Source organism: Ictalurus punctatus, unplaced genomic scaffold (genome assembly GCF_001660625.3).
Source record: "Ictalurus punctatus breed USDA103 unplaced genomic scaffold, Coco_2.0 Super-Scaffold_100056, whole genome shotgun sequence".
NCBI classification, from domain to species: domain Eukaryota; kingdom Metazoa; phylum Chordata; class Actinopteri; order Siluriformes; family Ictaluridae; genus Ictalurus; species Ictalurus punctatus.
Genome location: NW_026521088.1, coordinates 2,403,693 through 2,417,225, shown reverse-complemented (window position 1 = coordinate 2,417,225; position 13,533 = coordinate 2,403,693). Strand labels below are relative to the sequence as shown.

At 45.8% G+C, this 13,533-nt stretch overlaps 1 protein-coding gene and 1 long non-coding RNA gene across 3 annotated transcripts in view; one reads left to right on the top strand and one right to left on the bottom strand.

Moving 5' to 3' along the window:
* LOC108261599 (NACHT, LRR and PYD domains-containing protein 3) overlaps positions 1-13,533 on the top strand; it is a 619,868-nt gene that overhangs the window by 150,025 nt on the left and 456,310 nt on the right. The gene's annotated exons all lie outside the window — the stretch shown is intronic.
* LOC108262315 (uncharacterized) lies at positions 2-13,370 on the bottom strand. 2 transcript variants are annotated; one of them, XR_008394749.1, is made up of 4 exons: positions 13,199-13,370; positions 2,471-2,646; positions 1,063-1,239; positions 2-956 (listed from the first exon to the last, which is right to left on the bottom strand). It is a non-coding gene; the product is annotated as an uncharacterized LOC108262315 (long non-coding RNA). The 2 variants fall into 2 exon arrangements; XR_008394750.1 differs by lacking the exon at positions 2,471-2,646.

Sequence of the window (13,533 nt, the reverse complement as noted above, 5' to 3'; positions counted from 1 at the left end):
ATAATTTCCACTCATGGTTTTATTAGATCCTATTTATTATTCCAGTGGAGTTTATGACTTCTTCATGAATGCCAGCAGTGAGTCGTTCACTGTGTCTTACCCAGATATACTGAGTGAACTACTGAGTCACCACAACCTCAATCTCTAAATGTTTAACAGCAAAAAGCTTTCAATTCTGGTGACTTTGGGAGTATTTATTTATATGATTATATAATGAAACAAACATTAACATAAGCATGTGCTGCACAACATTTCATTAGTTTAATTTTACATTTTAATTTACTGTAAAGCGCTTTGGTAAATTTTGCTACGTAAACTGTTTTAGGTATTAAAACTGGTTACTGTTTGATTGATGACAAACTCCATATTTTTATACCTTGGAGCTGTGTGTTACCATGGTAATTTATAAACAATTACTAACAACATTACCTTCATCAATGCACGTTTACATTTTATTTGATACTTGGCCATTGTTACGTCCTCAGTTGTATTTCTGTTTGTACTATGTTCCATTCGTGTGTCTATGTCGGGGGAGGGATGGGTGTCTTGTCTCCTCCTCTTTTAAGCCCAGTCCACTGCAATGCGTCATGTTCCTGCTTGCCATTGGACGATCACATCTCGTACACGCCTGCTCCTGCCTCGTGCTTTGGGATGAGTTGGCTGTACATTTCCGGACGTGTACTTAAGCCTCGTCAGTCTCCATCCCTGGGGCAGATCGGTGCCGTTGCTTTGTACAGCAGATATTTGGTTACGTGTGTTGATTTCTCCTGTGTACGATCTTATGCCTGTTCTTGACTGTTTCTGCTCTGCCCCTTTAAGTTTAATGATTCAGCTCCCAAACTGCTGGAAATGTGGGACGGGTTCTAACTTCACCAAGACTGCTTTATCCTGGAGAAGAGGTTTTGAGGTGAGACTCCCGTCATACGCCTGTCCTGGTGAGTGTATTATAGTTAATGCTGTAAGACAGAAGAACATCAGTGTAAACACACAACATCAGCGTAAACACACACACATTATTCAGCATGATACAGTAGAGTAAAGAGACAGTAATCAGTAACTCACTGTAGTGTCTCCAGGTTACAGTGTGGATCCTTCAGTAGATCAGAGAGCAGCTTCACTCCTGATTCTCCTGGATTATTATAGTTCAGATCCAGTTCTCTCAGGTGTGATGAGGAGTTTGACCTCAGAGCAGAAGCCAGAGCAGCACAACCTTCATCTGTAATCCTGCAGTTACACATACTGCAAGAAAGAAAACCTTCTCACACTTACCACACTCAGTTTTAGCTCTGAAAACATCCACTACACAAAATCTTTATATACACAACATTTACTCTCATCTCACACACAACAATGACAACATCACATCACTACAATTACAATCACCACAGAGGGAAACTGTGTGTGTGTGTACCTCAGTGTCTCCAGTGTACAGTGTGTGTGTGTGTGTGTGTGTGAGTGTGTGTGTGTGTGAGTGTGTGTGTGTACCTCAGTATCTCCAGTGTACAGTGTGTGTGTGTGTGTGTGTGTGTGTGTGTGTGTGTGTACCTCAGTATCTCCAGGGTACAGTGTGTGTGTGTGTGTGTGTGAGAGAGAGAGAGAGAGAGAGAGAGAGAGAGTGTGTGTGTGTGTGTGTGTGTGTGTGTGTGTGTGTACCTCAGTGTCTCCAGTGTACAGTGTGTGTGTGTGTGTGTGTGTGAGTGTGTGTGTGTGTGAGTGTGTGTGTGTACCTCAGTATCTCCAGTGTACAGTGTGTGTGTGTGTGTGTGTGTGTGTGTGTGTGTGTGTGTGTACCTCAGTATCTCCAGGGTACAGTGTGTGTGTGTGTGTGTGTGAGAGAGAGAGAGAGAGAGAGAGAGAGAGAGAGAGAGTGTGTGTGTGTGTGTGTGTGTGTGTGTGTGTGTGTGTGTACCTCAGTATCTCCAGGGTACAGTGTGTGTGTGTGAGAGAGAGAGAGAGTGTGTGTGTGTGAGTGTGTGTGTGTGAGTGTGTACCTCAGTGTCTCCAGTGTACAGTGTGTGTGTGTGTGTGTACAGTGTGTATGTGTGAGTGTGTGTGAGTGTGTACCTCAGTGTCTCCAGTGTACAGTGTGTGTGTGTGTGTGTGTGTGTGTGTGTGTACCTCAGTATCTCCAGTGTACAGTGTGTGTGTGTGTGAGTGTGTGTGAGTGTGTGTGTGTGTGTGTGTGTGTGTGAGTGTGTGTGTACCTCAGTGTCTCCAGTGTACAGTGTGTGAGTGTGTGTGTGTACCTCAGTATCTCCAGTGTACAGTGTGTGTGTGTGTGTGTGTGTGTGTGTGTGTGAGTGAGTGTGTGTACCTCAGTATCTCCAGTGTACAGTGTGTGTGTGTGTGTGTGTGTGTGTGTGTGTGAGTACCACAGTATCTCCAGTGTACAGTGTGTGTGTGTGTGTGTGTGTGTGAGAGTGTGTGTACCTCAGTATCTCCAGTGTACAGTGTGTGTGTGTGTGTGTACCTCAGTATCTCCAGTGTACAGTGTGGATTCTCCAGTCCAGCAGAGAGCAGCTTCACTCCTGAATCCTGCAGGTTATTGACACTCAGGTTCAGTTCTCTCAGTCTGGAGGAGTTTGATCTGAGAACTGAGGACAGAACTCTACAGCTTTCCTCTGTCAGATCACACACACACACAGCCTGGAAGAGAAATGATGATATATCAGAACACTGATCTCAAACACACACACACACAGCCATAATACACTTACTCTTTACCATGTAACAGAAATGTGAGTGTGTTTCTCTCACACACACAAATCAGAGGACAGGACACCACATCAGCACTATTATTATTATTACTATTATTATTATTGAAATGAAAACAGAAGAGGGGCAGTGATTCCGCAGAGGGGGAGGGGCAGTGAGGTAGGGTAATAAACACACACACACACACACAGAGATATGGTTTGTTATCAGACAGCTTTCTGATCCATCGAGCACAGGCCTGTAAATACTGAAAGTATAAGCCTGAAAACGCTGCAAATACAGAGAACAGAATTAAAAGACTGGTGAAATCTACATCACACACATTATCATTTCATCACCTTCATTTATTATCTCGTGACTTCATTCAGCTGTGCACGAACAACTGTCAGAGCTCTATACAAATATATAAACTAAAATAAAATAACAGGAGCTAGAAACACTCAGCAGATCATTAGATAAAGAAGCAGAACTCATACGCTGAGTAAGTTTACTTAAATATCTGCAGAAATGTATTTTTTCTGTTTTCCCTTGAGGAGAGCGAGTATCCTGATATTAGTGTGGATTGGTGTGTAAGTAGTTTTTGTGTGAATAATGAATGTTACTCAGAATAAAGGTGATGATGGAGAGTAAGTTAAACACATTGGTCAGACGAGTAACTAACCCAGTGTTTCCCAATCGAGGTTCTGTCTGATGAGAGCAGGGGTGCGTGTAAAAATCCTTCAGACATTTTCTAAAATGATCAAATGTGTAGAAAACATTTAATATAGATGAGAAACATCTGATGTCTGAAATAATAACACAGACACAGAAATAATAACACACACACACAACAATAATAATAATAATAATAATAATAATAAACTAGACCAGTACATTTCCTGAAGAAAATGTGTGCTGCTTGCCATGGCAAAATTCAGATCAGGCACCAATACTTTCGATAGCCGGAAGCGTGGGGTGCCAATACTTTTGAGAGCTGGAGGCATAGGGCGCCAATACTTCTGAGAGCCGGCCGTGTAGGGCGGAAATACTTTGGAGAGCCAGCCATGAGGGGTGAAAATACTTTTGAGAGCATGCCAGATAGGGCACCAATACTTCTGAGAGCCGGACAGATTGGTTGCCAATACTTTTTAGAGCCGGGCGTGTATGGAGGCAATTCTTTTAGAGCTGGCAGTGTAGAGCGCCAATTCTTTCGCAACTCAATGCAAGTCTATGGGAAATTTTCCGACTTTGAGCTTCCGTACCGGGAATGCCGACATTCCGATCACTTCCGTAATGCATAGCACACCTCTCCTCAATAAACCGATCGATTCGACACCTCAACCGTCGATCTCCGACAAATGGTGCGGGACTAGTTTCGCACCGAAAAAAAAAGTGGAAGAAGAAGAATAATTATAATAAGTTTGTCAAATAACAATAGTAGTGCTTTTCAAGGACCATTAATTATAATAATAATAATAATAATAATAATAATAATAATAATAATAATAATAAGTAGGCCGAAGAACAATAGTAGTGCTTTTCAAGCACCATTAATTATAATAATAACTAGACCGGTACATTTCCTGAAGAAAATGTGGATGGTGCTCGCCATGGCAAAACAGGAATGGGACGAAAATACTTTCAAGAGCCAATGGCGAAGGGCGCCAATACTTTTGAGAGCCGGACAGATAGGGTGCAAGCACTGTTGGAGCTGGCCGTATAGTGCGCCAATACCTTTCAGAGCTGACCATCAAGGGTGCCAGTACTTTTGAGAGGCGGCCAGATAGGGTGCCAATACTTCTGAGAGCTGAACAGATTGTGCGCCAATACATTTTAGAGCCAAATGTGTACGGAGGCAATTCTTTTAGAGCTTTCTGTTTAGAGGGCCAATACTTTCGAAACTCAATGCAATCTATGGGGAATTTTCTGACTTTGAGCTTCCGTAGTGGGAATTCCGGCATTCCGATCGCTTATAAAAGTCATAGCACACCTCTGCTCAATAAGCCGATCGATTCAACACCTCACCTGTCGATCTCCGACAAACGCGAGAGAAAAAAAGTGGAAGAAGAATAATAATAATTATTATAATAACTAGACCGGTACATTTCCTGAAGAAAATGTGAGTGGTGCTTGCACTGACAAAATTTGGATCGGGCGCCAATACTTTCGAGAGCCAGATGGATAGGTTGCTACAGGGTATTAGCATGATGCTAACATGTTTTAGCATCATGCTAGCATGTTTTAGTATTGGCCGGCGCCAATACTTTCGAGAGCCGGACAGATAGGGCACCAGCATTGTTAGAGCCGGCTGTGTAGTGCGCCAATACTTTTTAGAGCTGACTGTCAAGGGCGCCAGTACTTTTGAGAGCTGGCTGTGCGGGGTCCCAATACTTTTGAGAGCCGAACAGATCACGTGCCAATACATTTTAGAGCCGAACGTGTACGGAGGCAAAACTTTTAGAGCTTTCTCCTTAGAGGGCCAATCGACCTCACCTGTCGATCTCCGACAAACGGTGTGGGACTAGTTATGCGCCGAAAAAAAAGTGGAATAATAATAATAATATTATTATTATTATTATTATTATTATTATTATTAAGTATGCAAGAGAACAATATTAGTGCTTTTCAAGCACCACTAATAAAACACTTACTGTTACGATAGACAGCCACCTCCTCTTTGAAGCATTCCTCAAAATAAAAATAAAACTTTAGCGGTGCTAAAATGAGAAGCCGCAGGTTCGTTTAAATTACACAGCGCAAACACTGGTACACAGCCGAGATCTTAGAGACTTCTGTGTAAAGTTTTCCTGTCAGGAAAACACAAAGATCATAAATTAGCACACTACTTCGATTGACAGTTTGACAGAAAGTACTGTCTACCGGTGAAACACGTGTATGGGCGGGGTTTAGAGAGAGAACGAGAGAGGTGTCTGAAACGTATGTATGGGCGGGGTTTAGAGAGAGGTGTGTCTGAAACGTATGTATGGGCGGGGTTTAGAGAGAGGTGTGTCTGAAACATGTATGTATGGGCGGGGTTTAGAGAGAGAGGTGTGTCTGAAACATGTATGTATGGGCGAGGTTTAGAGAGAGAGAGAGAGAGAGAGAGAGAGAGAGAGAGAGAGGGAGAGGTGTGTCTGAAACATGTATGTATGGGCGGGGTTTAGAGAGAGAACGAGAGAGGTGTCTGAAACATGTATGTATGGGCGGGGTTTAGAGAGAGGTGTGTCTGAAACGTATGTATGGGCGGGGTTTAGAGTGAGCAGTAGAGGTGTGTCTGAAACATGTATGTATGGGCGGGGTTTAGAGAGAGAGGTGTGTCTGAAACATGTATGTATGGGCGGGGTTTAGGGAGAGAGAAAGAGAGGTGTGTCTGAAACATGTATGTATGGGCGGGGTTTAGAGAGAGAGAGAGAGAGAGAGAGAGAGAGAGGTGTGTCTGAAACATGTATGTATGGGCGGGGTTGAGAGAGAGAGAGAGAGAGAGGTGTGTCTGAAACATGTATGTATGGGCGGGGTTGAGAGAGAGAGAGGTGTGTCTGAAACATGTATGTATGGGCGGGGTTTAGAGAGAGGTGTGTCTGAAACGTATGTATGGGCGGGGTTTAGGGAGAGGGAGAGAGAGAGGTGTGTCTGAAACATGTATGTATGGGCGGGGTTTAGAGAGAGGTGTGTCTGAAACATGTATGTATAGGCAGGGTTTAGAGAGAGGTGTGTCTGAAACATGTATGTATGGGCGGGGTTTAGAGAGAGGTGTGTGAAACATGTATGTATGGGCGGGGTTTAGAGAGAGGTGTGTCTGAAACATGTATGTATGGGCGGGGTTTAGAGAGGTGTGTCTGAAACATGTATGTATGGGCGGGGTTTAGAGAGAGCGAGAGAGAGGTGTGTCTGAAACATGTATGTATGGGCGGGGTTTAGAGCGAGAGAGGTGTGTCTGAAACATGTATTTATGGGCGGGGTTTAGAGCGAGAGAGGTGTGTCTGAAACATGTATTTATGGGCGGGGGTTTAGAGAGAGAGAGGGAGAAGTGTGTCTGAAACATGTATGGGCGGGGTTTAGAGAGAGGTGTGTCTGAAACATGTATGTATGGGCGGGGTTTAGAGAGAGGTGTGTCTGAAACGTATGCATGGGCGGGGTTTAGAGAGAGAGGTGTGTCTGAAACATGTATGTATGGGCGGGGTTTAGAGAGAGTGAGAGAGAGGTGTGTCTGAAACATGTATGTATGGGCGGGGTTTAGAGCGAGAGAGGTGTGTCTGAAACATGTATTTATGGGCGGGGTTTAGAGCGAGAGAGGTGTGTCTGAAACATGTATTTATGGGCGAGGGGTTTAGAGAGAGAGAGGGAGAGGTGTGTCTGAAACATGTATGTATGGGCGGGGTTTAGAGAGAGGTGTGTCTGAAACGTATGCATGGGCGGGGTTTAGAGAGAGGGAGAGGTGTGTCTGAAACATGTATGGGCGGGGTTTAGAGAGAGGTGTGTCTGAAACGTATGCATGGGCGGGGTTTAGAGAGAGGGAGAGGTGTGTCTGAAACATGTATGGGCGGGGTTTAGAGAGAGGTGTGTCTGAAACATGTATGTATGGGCGGGGTTTAGAGAGAGAGTGAGAGAGGTGTGTCTGAAACATGTATGTATGGGCGGGGTTTAGAGAGGTGTGTCTGAAACGTATGCATGGGCGGGGTTTAGAGAGAGCAGTAGAGGTGTGTCTGAAACATGTATGTATGGGCGGGGTTTAGGGAGAGAGAGGTGTGTCTGAAACATGTATGTATGGGCGGGGTTTAGAGAGAGAGAGAGAGAGAGAGGTGTGTCTGAAACATGTATGTATGGGCGGGGTTTAGAGAGAGGGAGAGGTGTGTCTGAAACATGTATGTATGGGCGGGGTTTAGAGAGAGAGAGAGAGAGGTGTGTCTGAAACATGTATGTATGGGCGGGGTTTAGAGAGAGGGAGAGGTGTGTCTGAAACATGTATGTATGGGCGGGGTTTAGAGAGAGGTGTGTCTGAAACATGTATGTATGGGCGAGGTTTAGAGAGAGAGAGAGAGAGGTGTGTCTGAAACATGTATGTATGGGCGGGGTTTAGAGAGAGGTGTGTCTGAAACATGTATGTATGGGCGGGGTTTAGAGCGAGAGAGGTGTGTCTGAAACATGTATTTATGGGCGGGGTTTAGAGAGAGAGGTGTGTCTGAAACATGTATTTATGGGCGGGGTTTAGAGCGAGAGAGGTGTGTCTGAAACATGTATTTATGGGCGGGGTTTAGAGAGAGAGGGAGAGGTGTGTCTGAAACATGTATGGGCGGGGTTTAGAGAGAGAGGGAGAGGTGTGTCTGAAACATGTATGGGCGGGGTTTAGAGAGAGCTGTGTCTGAAACATGTATGTATGGGCGGGGTTTAGAGAGTGAGAGAGAGGTGTGTCTGAAACGTATGTATGGGCGGGGTTGAGAGAGAGAGAGGTGTGTGAAACATGTATGTATGGGCGGGGTTTAGAGAGAGAGGTGTGTCTGAAACGTATGTATGGGCGGGGTTTAAAGAGAGCGAGAGAGAGAGGTGTGTCTGAAACATGTATGTATGGGCGAGGTTTAGAGAGAGGGAGAGGTGTGTCTGAAACATGTATGTATGGGCGAGGTTTAGAGAGAGAGAGAGAGAGAGGTGTGTCTGAAACATGTATGTATGGGCGGGGTTTAGAGAGAGGTGTGTCTGAAACGTATGTATGGGCGGGGTTTAGAGAGAGGGAGAGGTGTGTCTGAAACATGTATGGGCGGGGTTTAGAGAGAGGTGTGTCTGAAACATGTATGTATGGGCGGGGTTTAGAGAGAGAGAGTGAGAGAGAGGTGTGTCTGAAACATGTATGTATGGGCGGGGTTGAGAGAGAGAGAGAGAGGTGTGTGAAACATGTATGTATGGGCGGGGTTTAGAGAGAGAGGTGTGTCTGAAACGTATGTATGGGCGGGGTTTAGAGAGAGCGAGAGAGAGGTGTGTCTGAAACATGTATGTATGGGCGGGGTTTAAAGAGAGCGAGAGAGAGGTGTGTCTGAAACATGTATGTATGGGCGGGGTTTAGAGAGAGGGAGAGGTGTGTCTGAAACATGTATGTATGGGCGAGGTTTAGAGAGAGAGAGAGAGAGAGAGAGAGGTGTGTCTGAAACATGTATGTATGGGCGGGGTTTAGAGAGAGAACGAGAGAGAGGTGTCTGAAACATGTATGTATGGGCGGGGTTTAGAGAGAGGTGTGTCTGAAACGTATGTATGGGCGGGGTTTAGAGAGAGCAGTAGAGGTGTGTCTGAAACGTATGTATGGGCGGGGTTTAGAGAGAGGGAGAGGTGTGTCTGAAACATGTATGTATGGGCGGGGTTTAGAGAGAGGGAGAGGTGTGTCTGAAACATGTATGTATGGGCGGGGTTTAGAGAGAGGTGTGTCTGAAACATGTATGTATGGGCGAGGTTTAGAGAGAGAGAGAGGTGTGTCTGAAACATGTATGTATGGGCGGGGTTTAGAGAGAGGTGTGTCTGAAACATGTATGTATGGGCGGGGTTTAGAGAGAGCAAGAGAGAGGAGTGTCTGAAACATGTATTTATGGGCGGGGTTTAGAGCGAGAGAGGTGTGTCTGAAACATGTATTTATGGGCGGGGTTTAGAGAGAGGGAGAGGTGTGTCTGAAACATGTATGGGCGGGGTTTAGAGAGAGAGGGAGAGGTGTGTCTGAAACATGTATGTATGGGCGGGGTTTAGAGAGAGGTGTGTCTGAAACATGTATGTATGGGCGGGGTTTAGAGAGAGCAAGAGAGAGGAGTGTCTGAAACATGTATTTATGGGCGGGGTTTAGAGCGAGAGAGGTGTGTCTGAAACATGTATTTATGGGCGGGGTTTAGAGAGAGGGAGAGGTGTGTCTGAAACATGTATGGGCGGGGTTTAGAGAGAGAGGGAGAGGTGTGTCTGAAACATGTATGGGCGGGGTTTAGAGAGAGGTGTGTCTGAAACATGTATGTATGGGCGGGGTTTAGAGAGAGAGTGAGAGAGAGGTGTGTCTGAAACATGTATGTATGGGCGGGGTTGAGAGAGAGAGAGAGAGGTGTGTGAAACATGTATGTATGGGCGGGGTTTAGAGAGAGAGGTGTGTCTGAAACGTATGTATGGGCGGGGTTTAGAGAGAGCGAGAGAGAGGTGTGTCTGAAACATGTATGTATGGGCGGGGTTTAAAGAGAGCGAGAGAGAGAGGTGTGTCTGAAACATGTATGTATGGGCAGGGTTTAGAGAGAGGGAGAGGTGTGTCTGAAACATGTATGTATGGGCGAGGTTTAGAGAGAGAGAGAGAGAGAGAGAGAGGTGTGTCTGAAACATGTATGTATGGGCGGGGTTTAGAGAGAGAACGAGAGAGAGGTGTCTGAAACATGTATGTATGGGCGGGGTTTAGAGAGAGGTGTGTCTGAAACGTATGTATGGGCGGGGTTTAGAGAGAGCAGTAGAGGTGTGTCTGAAACATGTATGTATGGGCGGGGTTTAGAGAGAGAGGTGTGTCTGAGCAATGTATGTATGGGCGGGGTTTAGAGAGAGAGCGAGAGAGAGGTGTGTCTGAAACATGTATGTATGGGCGAGGTTGAGAGAGAGAGGTGTGTCTGAAACATGTATGTATGGGCGGGGTTTAGGGAGAGAGGTGTGTCTGAAACGTATGTATGGGCGGGGTTTAGGGAGAGAGGTGTGTCTGAAACATGTATGTATGGGCGGGGTTTAGAGAGAGGTGTGTCTGAAACATGTATGTATAGGCGGGGTTGAGAGAGAGAGAGAGAGGTGTGTCTGAAACATGTATGTATGGGCGGGGTTTAGAGAGAGGTGTGTCTGAAACATGTATGTATGGGCGGGGTTTAGAGAGAGGTGTGTCTGAAACGTATGTATGGGCGGGGTTTAGGGAGAGAGGTGTGTCTGAAACATGTATGTATGGGCGGGGTTTAGAGAGAGGTGTGTCTGAAACATGTATGTATGGGCGGGGTTGAGAGAGAGAGAGAGAGGTGTGTCTGAAACATGTATGTATGGGCGGGGTTTAGAGAGAGGTGTGTCTGAAACATGTATGTATGGGCGGGGTTTAGAGAGAGGTGTGTCTGAAACGTATGTATGGGCGGGGTTTAGAGAGAGGTGTCTGAAACATGTATGTATGGGCGGGGTTTAGAGAGAGGTGTCTGAAACATGTATGTATGGGCGGGGTTTAGAGAGAGGTGTGTCTGAAACGTATGTATGGGCGGGGTTTAGAGAGAGCGAGAGAGAGGTGTGTTTGAAACATGTATGTATGGGCGGGGTTTAGGGAGAGAGGTGTGTCTGAAACGTATGTATGGGCGGGGTTTAGGGAGAGAGGTGTGTCTGAAACGTATGTATGGGCGGGGTTTAGAGAGAGGTGTGTCTGAAACATGTATGTATGGGCGGGGTTGAGAGAGAGAGAGAGGTGTGTTTGAAACATGTATGTATGGGCGGGGTAAGATGAACATTCATTTTGAAATTGATGCTGCAACACGTTCCAAAAAAGTTGGGACAGGGGTCATTTAGGATTAATACGATGTGACGAGTTGAAAGAAGGCGGCGATGTGAAACAGGTGAGGTCTAATTATTGTCTAATCATATACATAAGGAGCCTTCAAAAAAGGCCGAGTCCTTCAAGAGTAAGGATGGGTCGAGGCTCGCCAATCTGCCAACAGATATGTCAGCAAATAATCCAACACTTTGAGAAGAACATTCCCCAAAGACAAATCGGTAGGATTTTGGTCATTTCACCTTCTACAGTGCACAATATAATTAAAAGATTCAAGGAATCCGGTCAAATCTAGGTGCGTAAAGGGCGAGGCATAAAACCACTTCTGAATGTGCGTGATCTCCGCTCCCTCAGACATCACTCTCTTAAAAACTGTCATGAGTCTGTAATGAAGATCCTGACATGGGCTCGGGAATACTTTGGTAAACCTTAGTCAGTCGACAGTATTCGCCGCTGCATCCACAGATGCAAGTTAAGGCTTTACTATGTAAAGCAGAGGCCATACATTGTTCCGAAGCTCCGACCACTTCTCTGGGCTCGGTCTTATCTAAGATGGACAGTAGCACATTGGAATCTTGTTTTGTGTTCTGATGAGTCGACATTTTAAATAGTTTTTGCAAAAACAACCGTCGTGTTCTCCGAGTCAAAGAGAAAAAGGACCATCCAAGCTGTGATCAGAGTCAGATCCAAAAGCCAGCATCTGTCATGGTATGGGGGCGTGTCAGTGCCCATGGTATGGGGCGTGTCAGTGTCCATGGTATGGGGGCGTGTCAGTGTCCATGGTATGGGGCGTGTCAGTGTCCATGGTATGGGGCGTGTCAGTGTCCATGGTATGGGGGCATGTCAGTGTCCATGGTATGGGGCATGTCAGTGTCCATGGTATGGGGCATGTCAGTGTCCATGGTATGGGGCATGTCAGTGTCCATGGTATGGGGCATGTCAGTTGGTATGGGGGCGTGTCAGTGTCCATGGTATGGGGGGGTGTCAGTGTCCATGGTCTGGGGGCGTGTCAGTGTCCATGGTATGGGGACGTGTCAGTGTCCATGGTATGGGGGCGTGTCAGTGTCCATGGTATGGGGGCGTGTCAGTGTCCATGGTATGGGGGCGTGTCAGTGTCCATGGTATGGGGGCGTGTCAGTGTCCATGGTATGGGGGCGTGCCAGTGTCCATGGTATAGGGCTGTGCCAGTGCCCATGGTATGGGGCGTGTCAGTGTCCATGGTATGGGGGCGTGTCAGTGTCCATGGTATGGGGGCGTGTCAGTGTCCATGGTATGGGTAACACACATCTGTGAGGGCATCATTAATGCAGAAAGATATGTACACATTTTGGAGCTACACATGCTGCCATCCAGAGCAGGACAACACCAAACCACAAACGCATGGTTGTGTAAGAAGAGAGTGCTGGTGCTAGCATGACCTGCCTGCAGTCCTGACCTGCCTCCGATGTGTGTCGCATTATAAAGCTCAAAATAAGGCACTGAAGGCCTCGTACAGTAGCACAGCTAAAGAAATCAATAATGGATGAATGGGGGGAAATTCTCCTTGCTAACCTTAACCAACTGGTGTCTTCACTCAGCACTCAAACACTTAATAAGTGTTATTAAAAGAAAAGGTGATGTTACACAGCAGTAAACAGTCAACTGTCCCAACTTTTTTGGAGTATGATGCAGTCATTATATAGTCAATATTTCTGAGATGAAAGAAGGTTATCCTAGTAATATTATCTACATGAGCATCAAATGATAGGCTGGAGTCAATAATCACTCCAAGGTCTGTAACATAACAATGTGGAAAAAGTGAAGCGCTGTGAATACTTTCTGGATGCACTGTACATCACTACAATTACAATCACCACAGATGGAAACTGGATGTGTGTTTGTGAGTGTGTGTGTGTGTGTGTGTGTGTGTGTGTGTGTGAGTGTGTGTGTACCTCAGTATGTCCAGTGTACAGTGTGTGTGTGTGTGTGTGTGTGTGTGTGAGTGTGTGTGTGTACCTCAGTGTCTCCAGTGTACAGTGTGGATTCTCCAGTCCAGCAGAGAGCAGCTTCACTCCTGAATCCTGCAGGTTATTGTCACTCAGGTTCAGTTCTCTCAGTCTGGAGGAGTTTGATCTGAGAACTGAGGACAGAACTCTACAGCTTTCCTCTGTCAGATCACACAAACACAGCCTGGAAGAGAAATGATGAAATATCAGAACACTGATCTCAAACACACATACACACAAAGCCATATTACACTTACTCTTTACCATGTAACAGAAATGTGAGTGTGTTTCTCTCACACACACAAATCAGAGGACAGGACACCACATCAGCATTAGCATTATTAT